The 17663-nt window shown below is 43.2% G+C and overlaps 1 protein-coding gene and 1 non-coding gene across 4 annotated transcripts in view; both read left to right on the top strand.

Moving 5' to 3' along the window:
* The first annotated feature begins 3581 nt into the window (after nt 1–3581).
* Nucleotides 3582–17663, top strand: part of ERI1 (exoribonuclease 1) — an 81046-nt gene continuing 66964 nt past the window's right edge. The window contains exons 1-3 of one of the 3 annotated variants that reach the window (XM_063816863.1): nt 3582–12773; nt 13973–14074; nt 14760–15243. The gene's annotated coding sequence lies outside the window, so the exon portion shown is untranslated. The remainder of the gene's footprint in view (nt 12774–13972; nt 14075–14759; nt 15244–17663) is intronic. The other 2 variants (XM_063816864.1, XM_016959063.4) reach the window with 2 other exon arrangements.
* Nucleotides 13098–13231, top strand: LOC112204279 (small nucleolar RNA SNORA70). The gene has a single exon (XR_002937851.1). It is a non-coding gene; the product is annotated as a small nucleolar RNA SNORA70 (small nucleolar RNA).

Below are 17663 nucleotides of genomic sequence, written 5' to 3' on the forward strand. Positions count from 1 at the left end.
CTATCCCAAAATATTTTAGGCTGAAAGAACTTGAGAAAATGGCAAAACAAGAAGGTGGCTCTCACCTTTCCCCCTACCCTTCTTCCTTGAAGCAGGTCATAAACTTAGGAAGGATTTTTTTGATGTTGCCCTAAAGCAGGTCATAAGACCCTCATTCCAGAGGTGCCCTCCCTATACCTGGAGGAAAGGAACATCCTAACCTCCAACGACACAGGGACCCAGAGGAGAACCTGAACAAACAGGCCTGGCTACGTTTCTCTCCAGTTTACTGCCATTAAATCATACAGCTTTGTCCAATCATACTTTTCCACGGCCATCCTCATCTTCATCAAACTTAGCATGAAAATACATGGGCTTACCCACTTCTTCAGGGCTTCATTTCCTTATGAAGGCTCCCGTGTCACGTAAAACTTATACTCAATATGTATGCTTTTTTTGGTTTCTTTTCTCTTGTTTCTTTTGTTATAGGGATCTAAGCCCTGAACATTGAACCTGACATAGGAAGGTAAGGTAGTTCTCTTCCCTGACACTCCCACGCCAAGTAACCAGGTCTCATGTCTACCCCATAGTGTTCTCCAGACTGTTGAGCCACTTTGGCCCTTTATTTATTTATTTATTTATTTTGAGACAAAGTCTCACTCAGTCGTCCAGGCTGGAGTGCAGTGGTGTGATCTCAGCTCACTGCATCCTCTGCCTCCCAGGGTTCAAGCGATTCTCCTGCCTCAGCCTCCCGAGTAGCTGGGATTACAGGCGCCTGCCACCATGCCCAGCTAATTTTTGTATTTTTAGTAGGGACGAGGTTTCACCATGTTGGCCAGGCTGGTCTCAAACTCTTGACCTCCAGTGATCCACCCGCCTCAGCCTCCCAAAGTGCTGGAATTACAAGCATGAGCCACAGCACCTGGCCTTTAGTTGTGTTGTTGATTCTTATTTGATTCAGTTCATTTCTGGCATTCAGTGTCACCCTGCTAAGGGAGAATGGATTTTGTTTGGTTAACGGCCTAACCAGCATCTGTGGTTAGACATTTTGCCTGTTTCCTTCATTCACTAAAATTATAATTGTATTTTACTGCAAATGTCTCTCCATTTAGGCATTGAGTGTAATTACCATTGAGTCTCTGCTGCTCCTAGTGAATTACCTAATTCTTCTTAATTACTTGCTATAGAGCCTAACAGCCAAATGGTTTTAGTAAGAGTTCAAGGTAAGAAAAAATGTAAACTTGGACAGGAGCACCTCATTCTTAACTTTTGTGGGTGTCATATTTCTCTATGGCCATATGAAAGCATTTACATCCCCTGTCCCCATAACTTTCACAGAGACCAGGAGACCTGGAGGCAAATGACAAGAGTCAATGGGACAATAAAGAGGTTTACTGTTGTCATTTGCAGAGCTTTGTCTCTTTAAAGCAAACAGCCTCTTGTTTTTACAGTCACACCCTTGTCATAGTCATACTCATAAGCAAACAAATGTTGAGAAAGTGCCAGAATCACTCATGAGCAAGCTCTTTCTTTTTGAATCAGCCTTCCTCATGAGTTTCCACTGTCCCGCCTAGGGAAGGCTTCCTATGCCTCCTACTCCCTCAGCCTGTGCGTGCAAAACCAGTATCACAGCCAACTCTTTTTAACCTACTAATCCTGATTTCTGTCTTTTCTACCTCCATTGCATGGAGCTTTGGAAGTACAGAAATGATTAAGACAAACTCTCCTTCCTCAAAGATCATGCAGCCTTGTGAAAAAGACAAACACATATACATTTAATTTTAATAAAATATGTTTAGCCAGGCACAGTGGCTTATGCCTGTAACCCCAGCACTTTGAGATGCCAAGGCGGGAGGATAGCTTGAGCCCAGGAGTTTGAGACCACCCTGGGCAACATGGCAAGACCCCGTCTCTACAAAAAATATAAATAATTAGCAGGGTGTAGTGACACGCACCTGTAGTCCCGCTCCTTGGGAGGCTGAGGTGGGAGGATCACTTGAGGTCCAGAATTCTTGGCTGCAGAAAGCCATGACTGCACCACTGCACTCTAGCCTGGGAGGCGGGGTGAGACTCTGTCTCAAAAACAACAGGCTGGGCACGGTGGCTCATGCCTGTATTCCTAGCACTTTGGGAGGCTGAGGCGGGTGGATCACATGAGGTCAGGAGTTCAAAACCAGCCTGGCCAACATGGTGAAACCCCATCTCTACTAAAAATACAAAAATTAGCTGGGCATGGTGGTGCATGCTTACAATCCCAGCTACTCGGGAGGCTAAGGCAGGAGAATTGCTTGAACCTGGGGGACGGAGGTTGCAGTGAGCTGAGATCATGCCACGGCACTCCAGCCTGGGTGACAGAGTGAGACTCTATCTCAAAAAACAAAACAAAACAAAAAACAATAACAACAACAACAACAAAAGGCAGGGGGAAATTGCTATGATACAATTGTACATAGGGTGCTATGGGAGCACAGAGAAGGGACACTGAGGCCAATGCAAAGCTCATGAAGGTTTTCAGGGGGAAAATGATGCCTAAGGTGAACCACAGAACAGTGAACACTGTTTGAACATAAAGCATGAGGCAGGAAACACTGGGCTCTGATGGTTGGAGGGGTACATACAGGAACCATCACAGAAGTCATGGAGGTCAGGGCTTAGAAGGGGCATTCAAGCATGGCTTTGAATTATTTATTCCTATTAGAGTTTAAGCTCCTTCAGTGTAGGAACCTGGTCTGTCTTGCTCACTAATGGATCTTCAATACCTAAAATGGTGCCTAGCATCTAAATGGTGCTAAATAAGTTTTTGTGGAACTGAATGAAAGCTTGGAAATAACACCACCAGATATATATCTCTTATAAATCATTTTGGCAGCTATGTGGGACATCAGTCCTGAGGCTACTGCAATAGTCCAGGTAGTGAATTGAATGAGACCCCAACATGGCAATGAGAACAGGATAAGGAAGAGGGAAGTTATCTGAGAAATGTTTACAAAGTGAAATCAGCAGGAATTGGTAACTGGATGTGGGAGGTGAAAGAGAGGCAAGGATGACTCTTAGTCGTAAAGACTATAGGAGAAGGGACGGGAGTGGTGGCTCACGCCTGTAATCCTAGCACTTTGAGAGGCCGAGGCAGGTGGATCACCTGAGGTCAGAAGTTCGAGACCAGCCTGGCCAACATGGTGAAACCCTGTCTCCACTAAAAATACAAAAATTAGCCGGGCGTGGTGGCTTGTGCCTGTAGTCCCAGCTATACAAAAGGCTGATGCAGGAAAATCGCTTGAACCCGGGAGGCTGAGGTTGCAGCGAGCTGAGATCCCACCACTGCACTTCAGTCTGGGCTACACATTGAGACCCCATCTCAAAAAAAAAAAATAATACTACAGGAGGAGGACTAGATTTGGGGAGGGAATAAAACGAAGAAACCTACATGGCTAGAAATTCTATCTGAGAAAAATCTTTCTTCCACTTCCCTTTTCATTATCTACCCTTGATCCTTGGGGACCCTCTAGACAGGTGATGTTCAGATCACATTCATCCGGTCATACACATTCAAGTCATGTTTATGTAACATTGAAATTGTATCATTTATGAAATTATGATTTAGAATATAATTATATGTTATTTTTATAGTTTCTTCTTTTCTGAAAATATTTTCAGGTTTGTCATTTACTTATTTAAACCTGGTAAGCAGAATGGGTTTATCATCTGCGTCTGAAAATTCTGATCCCTGAAGTCCGTGTGGCCTTTTTCTATTATCTGTTGTTTCTGCTGGTTCTCCCTCAAGTGCTTTTGCTTTCATGTGAGTGTGAGTCTCTTTAACTACATGTTTGACACTGCTCTTGAAAGTTACACATGAGGGTTTCCTGAGGCTCTGGAGGAATATGCTTTCCCCTGGGAGGCTGCGCATGTGCTACTGTCTGGTGCTTAGACACACTGCTGCCTGGGAACCATCTCAAACCAAATTAACGCTTGAGGCTCTCTGGCTCCCTTAGATTCTGTGTGCTCAGAATGCAAATATACGTGAGAGCTGGTCTGTGGCCAATATTTCTAAGGATTTTTTTCCTTTTCTTTTTTTCTCCTGTTTACGTTTTCTAGTCTCTTGCGGTTATGAGGCAGAAGAGCATGTTTAGTTCTGCTTAACTCTCATGCTGTGGGGGTTGCACCTGTGGTTAAGGGCTGTAGGGACACTTTTGGAACTGTCCTCCTGTGCTGGACTTCTGTCTCCCTCACTCCACAACACTAACAACCTTGGCCAACTGGGTGTTGCCCCCAGTTCCCTCAGGGAATATGTAGCTTGTATCTCCCCTAACCCCGTTCAATATATTATTCAGAAAACAGGCTTTATCCTAGAAGTGGACATTGAGTCGTCAACTTTTATCAGCTTTTCAATTTTTAAAGGCAATCCAAATAACCTAGCCCTCCTTTTCTGGAAAAAAGAAGTCTTCTGCTAGAAATATTGAACTTTGTAATTAACAAAAGATAGAATAACTCAAAAGTTTTTTGCTTTGGGAATCTGCTGATAAAAATGTAGGTGAATATAGCTTGATTTTATTAAAGAATTAATGTTTATTATTAATAGTCAAGATAAATCATTTCAGTTGGCTTCATTATTTGTAACGCTGTATGAAATTCCAACTAGCACTGTCTTTCTATCTCTGCACCTGGTACTCAGTTGATAAAAGTGTTTTGAAAGACCAGGGACACAGATGGTGACCTGTACTAGTTTTTAATCATGTGAACTTAGGCTTCCATTTTCTCAATTTTGAAATGAAAAGGTTGAACTCTGAACTCTGAAATGAGAAGGTCGTATCAGTTGAAAAAGTAGCATGGCTTATTTCAGAGCTCATAATCTGGGCTAATCACATTTCAGCTCTTTTCCCTGGGGAAGGAAGGGGAAAACAGGTTTATCCAGTTACTACTTTTTCCCCCTCTCCTCAGTCTAAAAAATAAAAGAGTTTGTGGCAGCATATGAACATAAATGAATATAGTAACACAGAAATATATACTGGTACTTTAAAAACAGAGGAAGAGAAAAGAGATGAACACACACATTTATTCCCTAATGTCCTATAATTGGGTCCACATCTATGCAAAACTCTGTGGTCGCCCAAGCAGAAAAGAAAACTTGATTAGTTACTAAACTCACATTGTGTGTAAAATAATGGCAGCCACAGAAAAGCTTTTCTAGATCCTTGTTCTGAGAAAATCTTCTCCCATGGGTTTTTAACATCAGTTTTCTAGGTCTTCCATAGTAAATGACCACAAACTGGGTGGCTCAGAACAATAGAAATGTATTCTCAGTTTAGGAGGATGGAAGTCTGAAATCGAGGTGTTGGCAGATTCTTTTGGGGGATGCTGAGGCTGTCCCAGGATGACCTCCCAGCTTCTAGTGGCTGCTGGCAACCCTTGGTATTCATTCTTGTTTGTTTGTTTGAGATGGGGTCTCCCTCTGTTGCCCAGGCTGGAGTGCAGTGGCATGATCTTGGCTCACTGCAGCCTCCTCCTTGGGCACAAGCAATCCTCCTGCCTCAGCCCCCAAGTAGCTGGGATTACAGGCATGCACCACCATGCCTGGCTATACATATACATATACATATACATATATATATATATATACATACACACACACACACACACATATATATATATGGTATTTTTTGTAAAGACAGGGTTTTGCCACGTTGCCCAGGCTGATCTCAAACTCCTGCACTCAAGCCATCTGCCCGTCTCAGCCTCCTGAGTAGCTGGGACTGCAGGCGTGTGTCACCACGCCTAGCCCTTGGCATTCTTTAGCTTATATTTGTATCACTCCAAATTCTACCTGGCATCTCATGAGCTTCTCCTCTGTGTGCCTGTTGTCTCTGTATCCAAATTTCACTCTCCTTTCTCTTATTAAGACACCATTGGATTTAGAGCCCACCTAAATCCAGCAGGACCCCATCTCAACTTGATTATATCTGCAAAGACCCTGTTTCCAAATAAAACCACATTCACATGTACGAGTGGTTAGGTCTTGAATATGTATTTTTGGGGGACAAAATTCACAGGTCTTTACAAAAGAAAACTTGAAGGGTGTAGCGGAAACATTTACACCTCCTCCAGCTGCCCTGCTCCCAGAGTATCCAGCCCCTCCTGTGCTCCACCCTCTTGTATCTCATCACCCCAAAGATGACTCCTTGACCACCTGGATGTCCGGCATATTCTAACAGATTGTTCTGAACTGCCCAGAGGGGCATTAATAAATAACAATAGCTGTATTAGCTGTATCAGCTAGTTATTTGTACAAGAAATAGAAAAAGCACTGTCAGTACTTACTGTGAACTGAAGCTTCCTGGAAGAATACCAGATTTTAGAATCATGATCAGTTTATCTTGGCTGAGTCTAATTAAGGTTTTGGAATGAGAATCTAGCCATCTTTATCCTTACTCCAAATTTCTATTTGAATAAACTGCCATGTTTGCTGCTATGTTTTAGCTAAAGTATGCATTGGGCAGAGTTTTCTGTGCCAAAGTCCAGAGAAGTTAAGACAATGGAGGTTCTGGGAAGAGTTTTGAGCCTCTGTGGTTAAATGGGTGCTATGGTTTGCATGTGCCCCCCAGATTCCGTGTACTGGAAACCTAATCTCCAGCTTCATATGTTGATTGGAGGTGGGGCCTTTGGGAGGTAATAAGAATTAGACAAAGTCATTAAGACGGGGACCCCATGATGAGACTAGTGGCTTTATAAGAAGAAAAGAGACTTGAGGTGGCAGGCTCTTGCCTTTTGCCATGTGATGACACAGCAAGAAGCCTCACTAGACACTAGTGCCTTGCTCCTGGACTTCCAAGTCTGCAGAACTGTGAGCTAAATAAGCTTCTATTGTTTATAAATTATCCAGTCTGTGGTATTCTGTGATAGCAACAGAAAGCAGACCAAGACAGTGAGTTAGACACAGAAGCTGCTCTAAATGTTAATTGAGGAGTCTCAAGACATAAGCATACTGCTTTGGGGTTCATACTGGGGCATAGAGCCCAGGGAGAGGGAGGCTTTGTCATTTTTCTGTGGACACACAGCTTGACCATGCAGCAGGGAGGAGGACCAAACGGAAACCTGTGCCATTCCGTGTATGAGAACCTTTGCAGCATGGAGAATATAGCAAGTAAGGAAGTCGCCTTCTGTGTGTTAGAGAAGAGACACTGGTAGCTATGGCAGTGAATAAGTGACTCCTCTCTCAAACACTTCTAAGTAGAAGACTTACTCATATAAGAAAGTTGGCCAGGCTCAGTGGCTCATACTTGTAATCCCAGCACTTTGGGAGGCCAAGCCAGGCAGATCACTCGAGGTCAGCAATTTGAGACCAGCTTGGCCAATGTGGTGAAACCCTGTCTTTACTGAAAAATACAAAAATTAGCTGGGCGTGGTGGCACACACTTGTAATCTCAGCTACTTGGGAGGCTGAGGCAGGAGAATTGCTTGAACCTGGGAAGCAGAGGTTATAGTGAGCCAAGATCATGCCACTACACTCTAGCCTGGGTGACAGAGCAAGACTCTGTCTCAAAAATAAAAAAAAAATTTTAAATGCAATGCCAAAATTAATGAACATGAGTGAATTTGTTTCTGAGCAAATGTGAGACAATTCTGGAGAGTCCCTGGAACAACTAAGATAATTTTTATTAAAAAAAAAAATCTTGAATAGCAACCATTTTATTTTTATTGTGGTAAAATATACATAACATAAACTATGCCATTTTAATAATTTTACAATGTACGATTCAGCAGCATTAAGTATATTTACATTGTTGTGCAGTCATCACCACCATCTATGTCCAGAGCTTTTTCATCATCCCAAACTGAAACTCTGCACTCATTAAACAATAATTTTCAATTCTCCCCTTACCCCAGCCCCGACAACTTTGATTTTACATTTTGTCTCTAGGAATTTGACTACCTTAGACAATATTTGTACAATATTGTACAATTATTAGACAACATTTGTACAATTGTAATTTGTAAATATTGTACAATTATAAAGTATTGTACAATGTTTGTCTGTCTTTGTTTGGCTTATTTCACTTGGCGTAATGTCCTTAATGTCCATCCACATTGTACCATGCATCAGAATTTCCTTCCTTTTCATGCCTAAATAATATTCCCTTATATGTATGCACTATATTTTGTTTATCCAGTCACCTGTTGACAGCCAGGAGAACTCTAAATGTGGGGACTGAGGTCCTGCATATATGTTGATGGGAACTAACAAGGTGACAGAGTTCAGACGCCAAGACTAGCAAGAACTCAGTTGCACCACCCAGGTTACTGAATTGTGTGATTCTTTTCATCTGGCAAATGTCTTTTTTTACAGCTGAGGAAATGAACCCCCAGCTTGCTAAAGTCCTCGTATGTGCTGTCCCCTCTGCCCATGCTTGTCCCCTGATGACTGGAATTGGGCTTTGGCTCTGCCAAGAATGAATGATTGGCCAGGTGTGGTGGCTCACGCCTGTAATCCCAGCACTTTGGGAGGCCAAGGTGGATGGAACTCTTGAGGTCAGGGGTTCGAGACCAGCCTGGCCAGCATGGTGAAACCCATCTCTACTAAAAATACAAAAATTAGCCAGACATGGTGATGCACACCTGTAATTCCAGCTACTCAGGAGGGAGGTGTAAGAATCACTTGAACCCGAGACGCGGAGGTTGCAGTGAGCAGAGATCGTGCCACTGCACTCGAGCCTGGGTGACAGAGCAAGACTCTGTCTTAAAAAACAAACAAAACAAAAAACAATGAATAATTGGCTTCTCTCCCTTAAGCCTTGCAAGTAGAATCAGGGGGCCGTCCAGCCCAGTCACAAGAAAACTGAAGTGACCTCTCTTCTCTCTGACTGCCAACAGAATGGGTCACAAGAAACAAGCTCTTTCTATCGTTATTGGAATTCTTAATTTATCTTTGTGAAAATAAATCCTATTTACATAAAAAGAACTTTATCAGATTTACTTGTTCATGTTCTCTCAAGAGTTATATAGAATTAGTAGATATATTCCCAAATTGCCATATTGTCAGATGGGCAATTTGGCCCATCTGACTGATAGAACACTGAGAGGGTGTGATTGATGTGTGCAGAAGAACACAGCTGGAGGGCCATTTGAGTGTAATTACTTGGGGTTTTATTACTCTCCTTGCAAATGAAAAATGTGAAGACGTGGAAGTGCCAATTGTTCCAAATTACTTGAAATAGTTTCTGTTAATATCCAACCCCTTTCTGCAATTGTATTGCCAAGCCCAAAAGGAAATTACCAGATTTTTGTATAGATTGTTAAGGTGGCTGAGCATGGTGGCTCACACCTGTAATCGCAGCACTTTGGGAGGCCGAGGTGGGAGCATTGCTTGAGCCCAAGCATTCAAGACTAGCCTGGGCAACATAGGGAGACCCCATCTCTACAAAAAATTTAAAAATTAGTCAGGTATAGTGAAGCCCACGTGTGGTCTTAGCTATTCAGGTGGCTGAGGTGGGAGGATTGCTTGAGCCCAGGAGGTTGAGGCTGCAGTGAGCACCACTGCACTCCAACCTGGGAGACAGAATAAGACTCTGTCTCAAAACAAAAAACAAACAAAAAGGCTGGGCACAGTGGCTCAGGCCTGTAACCCTAGCACTTTGGGAGGCCAAGGTGGGAGGATCACCTGGCGTCAAGAGTTCGAGACCAGCCTGGCCAACATGGTGAAAACTCATCTGTACTAAAAATATAAAAATTAGCTGGGCATGGTGGCGGGCACCTGTAATCCCAGCTACTTGGGAGGCTGAGACAGGAGTATTGCTGGAAACTGGGAGGTGGAGGTTGCAGTGAGCCAAGATCGCGCCATTGCACTCCAACCTGGGCAACGGAGCAAGAACTCCATTTCAAACAAATAAACAATAAAAATAACAACAACAAAATATATACATCCATATATATTGGTTAAGCTATATACACACACATATATATAGCTTAATAAAACAATTACATGGTTGAAATATGATCATCAGAAAAGATACCTGAATTCAATTAGAAGAGTATGTGTCACATCTTTGAGGCTCAATGGAATACTGATAACAAATTAATAAATAAATAGCCACATAGAAAATACAATATAACTTTATACAAATAATAGTATATTGCCATAGCTAGATATGTAAAGTCTCCTTGACACATAAACAGTAAGAGGAAAAACCACAAATCAAATCAAACTTTTTAAAATCTTTTTTCCCTTTCTAATTTTTTTTAGTTAGCTTTGAGTTCAGCTATCAAAACCAAACTTTTTTTAACTCATTTTCTCTCCTGACAAAAAAAAAAAGCATAAGTAGAGAAATAAAATAAAATTGGGAATATTCGTTTTATTCCACAAAAATGAACTGAGCAACTCTGAGTGGAACTTTGGTTACAGAAGAGACAAGCTGCTTCCTGAGATAGGGGGATTTTACGAAGAAGATAGAACGAGAGAATACAAATAATGGTTGATATAATAATTTGCAATTGAAGTTGAGACAAACTAAGCCAACTTCCCAACTCTCCCACTTCTCAGGAGTGATATCAATGTCTTATTAATTTAATGAAGCCCTAGGAATCATGAAACTGAGTTGTACTTTGGAGAAAAGGAATCAAAAGTCTCTCTCTCTCATTGAAGATACCAAAAAGATAATTTAAAACACATATTCTATTTGACTTTGTATTAATCCATTTTCATGCTGCTGATAAAGACGTACTTGGCCTGGGCAATTTACAAAGGAAAGAGGTTTAATGGAGAGCTCCAGTTCCAGGTGGCTGGGGATGCCTCATGATCATGGCAGAAGGCATGCAGGAGCAAGTCACATCTTACATGGATGGCAGCATGCAAAGAGAGCTTATGCAGGTGAACTCCTGTTTTTAAAGCCATCAGATCTCATGAGACTTACTCAGTATCACAAGAACAGCTTGGAAAAAAACCCACCCCATGATTCAATTACTTCCCATCAGGTTCCTCCCACAACACATGGGAATTGTGGGAGCTACAAGGTGAGATTTGGGTGGGGACACAGAGCCGAACAATATCATTCTGCCCTTAGCCCCTCCCAAAACTCATGTCTTCACATTTCAAAACCAATCATGCCTTCCCAACAGTCCCACGAAGTCTTAACTCATTTCAGTATTAACTCAAAAGTCCACAGTCCAAAGTCTTATCCAGATAAGGGAAGTCCCTTCTGCCTATGAGCCTGTAAAATCAAAAGCAAGCTAGTTACTTCCTAGACGTAATGTAGGTACAGGAATTGGGTAAATACAACCATTCCAAATGGGGGAAATTGGCCAAAACAAAGTGGCTACAGGCCCCATGCGAGTCCGAAATCCAGCAGGGGAGTCAAATCTTAAAGCTCCAAAATGATCTCCTTTGACTCCATGTCTCACATCCAGGTCACGCTGATGCAAGAGGCGGGCTCTCGTGGTCTTGGGCAGCTCTGCCTCTGTGGCTTAGCAGAGTACAGCCTCCTCCCGGCTGTTTTCACAGGCCGGCATTGAGCGTTTGCAGCTTTTTGAGGTACATGGCGCAAGCTATTGGTGGATCTACCATCCTGGGGTCTGGAGGACGGTGGCCCTCTTCTGGGCACAGCTCCACTAGGCAGTGCCCCAGGAGGGACTGTGTGTGGGGTCTCTGACCCCCCATCTCCCTCCTGCACTGCCCTAGCAGAGGTTCTCCATGACAGCCCTACACCTGCAGCAAACTTCTGCCTGGGCATCCAGGCGTTTCCATACATCCTCTGAAATCTAGGAGGAGGTTCCCAAACCTCAATTCTTGACTTCTGTGTACTGGCAGGCTCAACACCACATGGAAGCTGCCAAGGCTTGATGCTTGCACCCTCTGAAGCCACAGCCTGAGCTCCACTATTGCTCCTTTCAGCCATGGTTGAAGTGGCTGGGACGCAAGGCACTAAGTCCCTATGCTGCACACAGCGTAGGGACCCTGGGCCTGGCACATGAAACCACTTTTTCTGCTAGGCCTCTGGGGCTGTGATGGGATGGCCTGCCGTGAAAACCTCTGACGTGCTCTGGATATATTTTCCCCATTGTCTTGGAGATTAACATTCGGCTCCTCGTTACTTATGCAAATTTCTGCAGCTGGCTTGAGTTTCCCCTCAGACAATAAGATTTTCTTTTCTATCGCATTGTCAGGCTGCAAATTTTCCAAACTTTTATGCCCTGTTTCCCTTTTAAATCTGAATGCCTTTAACAACACTCAAGTCTCCTCTTGAACGCTTTGCTGCTTAGAAATTTCTTCCCCCGGATACTCTAAATCATCTCTCGCAAGCTCAAAGTTCCACAGTCTCTAGGGCAGGGACAAAATGCCACCAAGTCTCTTTGCTAAAACATAACAAAAGTCACCTTTGGTCCAGTTCCCAACAAGTTCCTCACCTCCATCTGAGGCCACCTCAGCCTGGATCTTATTGTTCATATCACTATCAGCATTTTTGTCCAAACCATTCAACAAGTGTCTAGGAAGTTCCAAACTTTCCCACATTTTCCTGTCTTCTTCTGAGCCCTCCAAACTGTTCCATCCTCTGCCTGTTACCCAGGTCTAAAGTCATTTTCACATTTTCGAGTATCTTTCCAGCAACACCCCACTCTACTGGTACCAATCTACTGTATTAGTCTGTTTTCACACTGCTGATAAAGACATACTCGAGAATGGGCGATTTACAAAGGAAAGACGTTTAATGGAGAGCTCACAGTTCTGCGTGTCTGGGGATGCCTCACAATCATGGTGGAAGGCAAGGAGGAGCAAGTCACATCTTACGTGGATGTCCAGAGAGCTTGTGCAGGTAAACTTTATTAACTATCATGAGAATAGCACGGGAAAGACCCGCCCCCAAGATTCAATTACCTCCCAGTGGGTTCCTCCCACAATGCATGGGAATTGTGGAAGCTACAAGATGAGATTTGCGTGGGGATACAGGGCCAAACCATATCAGATTTTATTTTCAAATGCATTTTCTTAAAAATAAATACAAGATGCTTTTTAAAGAAATTATTTATACATATTCCAATTGGCATATATATTTTGTTACCATAAAAAGGTAATATACACATATAGTTGTATATGAAGAAGAAACAGATAGTAGGCTACACGTAAAAATGATAAAGGGCTGCAGCCAATTGAGCTGATGGAGTTCCTTTCCTCATGGGGCCCAGTGTGCAATAGCTGCAAACAGCAGCTTCCCTGGTAGTGTATGCAGCCTGTTTCTTATATGGGTTGCTCTAAGGGACCTTGGAGACAGTCAGATGGTTGTTCATGTCTCTGACCTTGCACCACCCTCAGTGCTCTGAATAGGTATTCGAGGTGCCTTTGAAAAGCCCCAGGGTGCTGTGGCCAGGGTTCACGTTGGCCAAGTCATCATGTCCATCTGCACCAAGCTGCAGAACAAAGAGCATGTGATTGAGGCCCTATGCAAGGCCAACTTTAAGTTCCCTGGCCGCCAGAATATCCACTTCTCAGAGAAGTGGGACTTTACCAAGTTCAGTGTGGATGAATTTGAAGACACGATGGCTGAGAAGCAGCTTATCCCAGATAACTGTGGGGTCAAGTATACCCCCAATCCTGACCCTCCGGAAAAGTGGTGGGCCCTGCACTCATGAGGGCTTCTACAGTGCTGCCCCCTCCTAATGCCCACCAATAAATCCTACTTCCTGTCCACCCTAAAAAATGATAAAGTGTAGTCACCTCTTGAGAGTGAGAATAGGGCTGGTGTGGAAGTGAGTTTTCACTTCTCACTGGACATATTCCATGTTTGAAAAACTGTTCGGAAGTGGGTATCATTTTTATAACATTTAAATTTCAAAAAATATTTCGCTGTGTGCCTAATCTGTGCAAGGGGAGAATGCAGAGGAGGGAGGCATTAGAACCACACATGAGGAAGTCTGGAGTCCCAGTGTGTTTGACTGCAGAAAGCCATTACTTATCATGTTTGCCTAATAAATACTGTGTGAAGATTACTTCTGTTGTGTAATCTCTTAATTACAGACACACAAAAAAGGCCAGTCATGAATCACCCCAAATTGGAAGCAACCAAGATGTCCTTCAGCGTGTGAGTGTGAATGGATAAGCAAACTATGGTGCATTCAGGTAACAGAATATTACTCAGCGCTAAAAAGAAATGAGCTATCAGCCATGAAAAGATGTGGGGGGTATTACGGCCATATTACTCAATGAAAGAAGCCAGTAAAAATGGCTACAGACATACAATCCAACTGTATGACATTCTGGAAAAGGCAAAACCAAGGAGACAGTAAAAAGATCCGTGTTTGCCAGAGGCTGGGGAAGGAGTGAAAGAGTAGGATGAATAGGTGGAGAACCGGAGAATTTTAGCTCAGTGGAGCTAGTTCTGTATGAAACTGTAATGATGGAGAGAGGACTTTATGCATTTGTCAAAATCCATAGAAGTGTACAATACAAACAGTGAATTTTAATGTATACCATGGATTCAATTAATAATAATGTATCCATATTGGTTTGTCAATTATAACAAACGTACTACATTAATGCAAGATGGTAACAGCCTAACTGCTGGGCAAAGAGAGGATGCATGGGAGCTCTCTGGACTTTCTGCTCAGTTTTTCTGCGAACCTAAAGCTGCCCCCCAAAAACTAAAACCCAAATTAAGAACAAAGTTAATGCTGTTTAAACATAATCATAATAAAAGGCTACTAATAACATACTAATATAGAAAACTAGTATTTCAAAACCAAGTCAGGACTATGATGCTCTTATCCATGTTTGTTTATTTGTTTGTTTGTTTGTTGTTTTCAAGGTTAGGCGATGCTTTCCTTCGCTGTCCAGTTTGCAGAGCCGTCTTGGAGCTGGCGCGGGTCCTCCCTCCGTCGTCCTGGCTCTTGGAAAGGAACCAGGCGGGCTGAGGAACTGGAGCGCCCTCGTCCGCCCTCAAGTCCTTGGAAAGCGCAGGCCTCGTGCGCTCTCCAGCGCCCTCCCAGGGCGCAAGGGCAGGACAGGTACACCCCGCGTGCTGCGGTGGCGATCAGCGCGGACACGGAGCCCGGCTCCACCCGTCCGCCCAGCCTTGTGGTTCTGCCAGAGCGCCGGGCGCAGAGCAAGCGGGTCTGAGCTCCAGCACCTTTGGCAGCTCCCGGCCCCGGGGTGCGAACGGCAGCCGTGGCTCACCGCTTCAGGAGCAGGCGACCAGGACACTAGGAAGAGAAGCCCGGACCAGGGCTAGTTTGTTTCCCCACCTCCTCTGGCCAGCTCAGGTTCTTAAACCCGCCGTGCAACAGACGCAGGTACCCGCTTAGAAAGCTCAGTCAGTGGTGCGGGAAGCCTGGGTCGCGGTGCATCGTGTTTAAAAATAAACACACACTTCCCTTGGGGCCACTGGCATTTATTTTATTTAAATTACATAGATCGTTTCCATTCCTTGGTGTCTGAAGTATTAAGGCTGAAGTCTGCTTTCCCAGCTATTTGCATGTATTTGTTTAGGGATGGAGTCGCCCTGCAACACGGGCTGCTCCTATGGCAACTGCTACAAAACAAGATCAGGCTTCACCAGGGTCGGGAGAAGAAACCTCCCAAGAAAGCCAGGCGCTGGAGTCATGGGTGTGGATGTCCTTTTAGGGCCTAGGAAAGTAGGGTCTGATGAGGAGGCATTGAAGAAAAGCCAGTATGACGACGATGCTTTCATGGTGAAGTTTTGTGCATTTTCTACTGAACATTTTTTAAAGTATGCCCTTCTTTTTTGAGTTAGAAGGAAATATTGGCATTCAGAGTTAATGCTTCTTAAAAACAGTTACGTGGAAAGGAAAGTATTCCATCTTAGCTCATTTGCAAACAATGGCATTATTCTTGATCTTTGTTTATATCTATATATGTGTCCAATGAATATACTGTAGGATGTATATGTAATTATATATCGTATGTATAGTGTAGAATATAATTATATAACTTTTCTTTTGAAACTTTGTACTTCAGAGAAGACACTGTTTGGGAAACACACGGACATTTTATACACTGAAGTTTATCTTAAGTTCTTTTTTGTTTTTTTGAGACAGAGTATCACTCAGTTGCCCAGTTTTAAGTTCTCTCTTTTGAGAGGCAGTAAGTCATGATTAGGGAGAATGAATGGGCCACAGAGACCGAAATGAAATTTTAAGTGATTCTCTTTGGAATCTGAATGGGCCTGAGAGGCAGACATTATCTCGGGAAAATGTCTGTCAGGTGTGGTCACATTCGTCAGGCTTTTTTTCTGAGATAATGAGATTCCAGGGAGGGCATAGAAAGCACTTATGTTTCTTTTGGTAAGCTCTCTTGGTCAGATAAGGGCTTTCCAGGAATAGTCCCTGCCGTTGTGGTATGGGGAGGCACAAGACAAGGTTAGAGGGACCTTCATTCTGAGGCTTATTTCTGAGGCCGCTCAGCTTTCAAAAGCGCCCGGCGTGCTCAGGTGCCATATTTTGAAGAATGATTTTTCTATACCCACCAACATCATAAAACCACCTCATTTAAGCTTCAAGTGGTGCCTCATGGTTCCTTTCTAGGTTTTCTTTTCTTTTCTTTTTATTATTATACTTTAAGTTTTAGGGTACATGTGCACAACGTGCAGGTTTGTTACATATGTATACATGTGCCATGTTGGTGTGCTGCACCCATTAACTCGTCATTTAGCATTAGGTATATCTCCTAATGCTATCCCTCCCCCCTCCCCCCACCCCACAACAGTCCCCTGTGTGTGATGTTCCCCTTCCTGTGTCCATGTGTTCTCATTGTTCAATTCCCACCTATGAGTGAGAACATGCGGTGTTTGGTTTTTTGTCCCTACGATAGTTTGCTGAGAATGATGGTTTCCAGCTTCATCCATGTCTCTACAAAGGACATGAACTCATCCTTTTTTATGGCTGCATAGTATTCCGTGGTGTATATGTGCCACATTTTCTTAATCCAGTCAATCATTGTTGGACATTTGGGTTGGTTCCAAGTCTTTGCTATTGTGAATAGTGCCACAATAAACATACGTGTGCATGTGTCTTTATAGCAGCATGATTTATAGTCCTTTGGGTATATACCCAGTAATGTGATGGCTGGGTCAAATGGTATTTCTATTTCTAGATCCCTGAGGAATCGCCACACTGACTTCCACAATGGTTGAACTAGTTTACAGTCCCACCAACAGTGTAAAAGTGTTCCTGTTTCTCCACATCCTCTCCAGCACCTGTTGTTTCCTGACTTTTTAATGATTGCCATTCTAACTGGTGTGAGATGGTATCTCATTGTGGTTTTGATTTGCATTTCTCTGATGGCCATTGATGATGAGCATTTTTTCATGTGTTTTTTGGCTGCAGAAATGTCTTCTTTTGAGAAGTATCTGTTCATATCCTTTGTCCACTTTTTGATGGGGTTGTTTGTTTTTTTCCTTTAAATTTGTTTGAGTTCATTGTAGAGTCTGGATATTAGCCCTTTGTCAGATGAGTAGGTTGCAAAAATTTTCTCCCATTCTGTAGGTTGCCTGTTCACTCTGATGATAGTTTCTTTTGCTGTGCAGAAGTTCTTTAGTTTAATTAGATCCCATTTGTCAATTTTGGCTTTTGTTGCCATTGCTTTTGGTGTTTTAGACATGAAGTCCTTGCCCATGCCTATGTCCTGAATGGTATTGCCTAGGTTTTCTTCTAGGGTTTTTATGGTTTTAGGTCTGACATGTAAGTCTTTAATC

The sequence above is a fragment of the Pan troglodytes genome, chromosome 7 (assembly GCF_028858775.2).
Source record: "Pan troglodytes isolate AG18354 chromosome 7, NHGRI_mPanTro3-v2.0_pri, whole genome shotgun sequence".
Taxonomy (NCBI): domain Eukaryota; kingdom Metazoa; phylum Chordata; class Mammalia; order Primates; family Hominidae; genus Pan; species Pan troglodytes.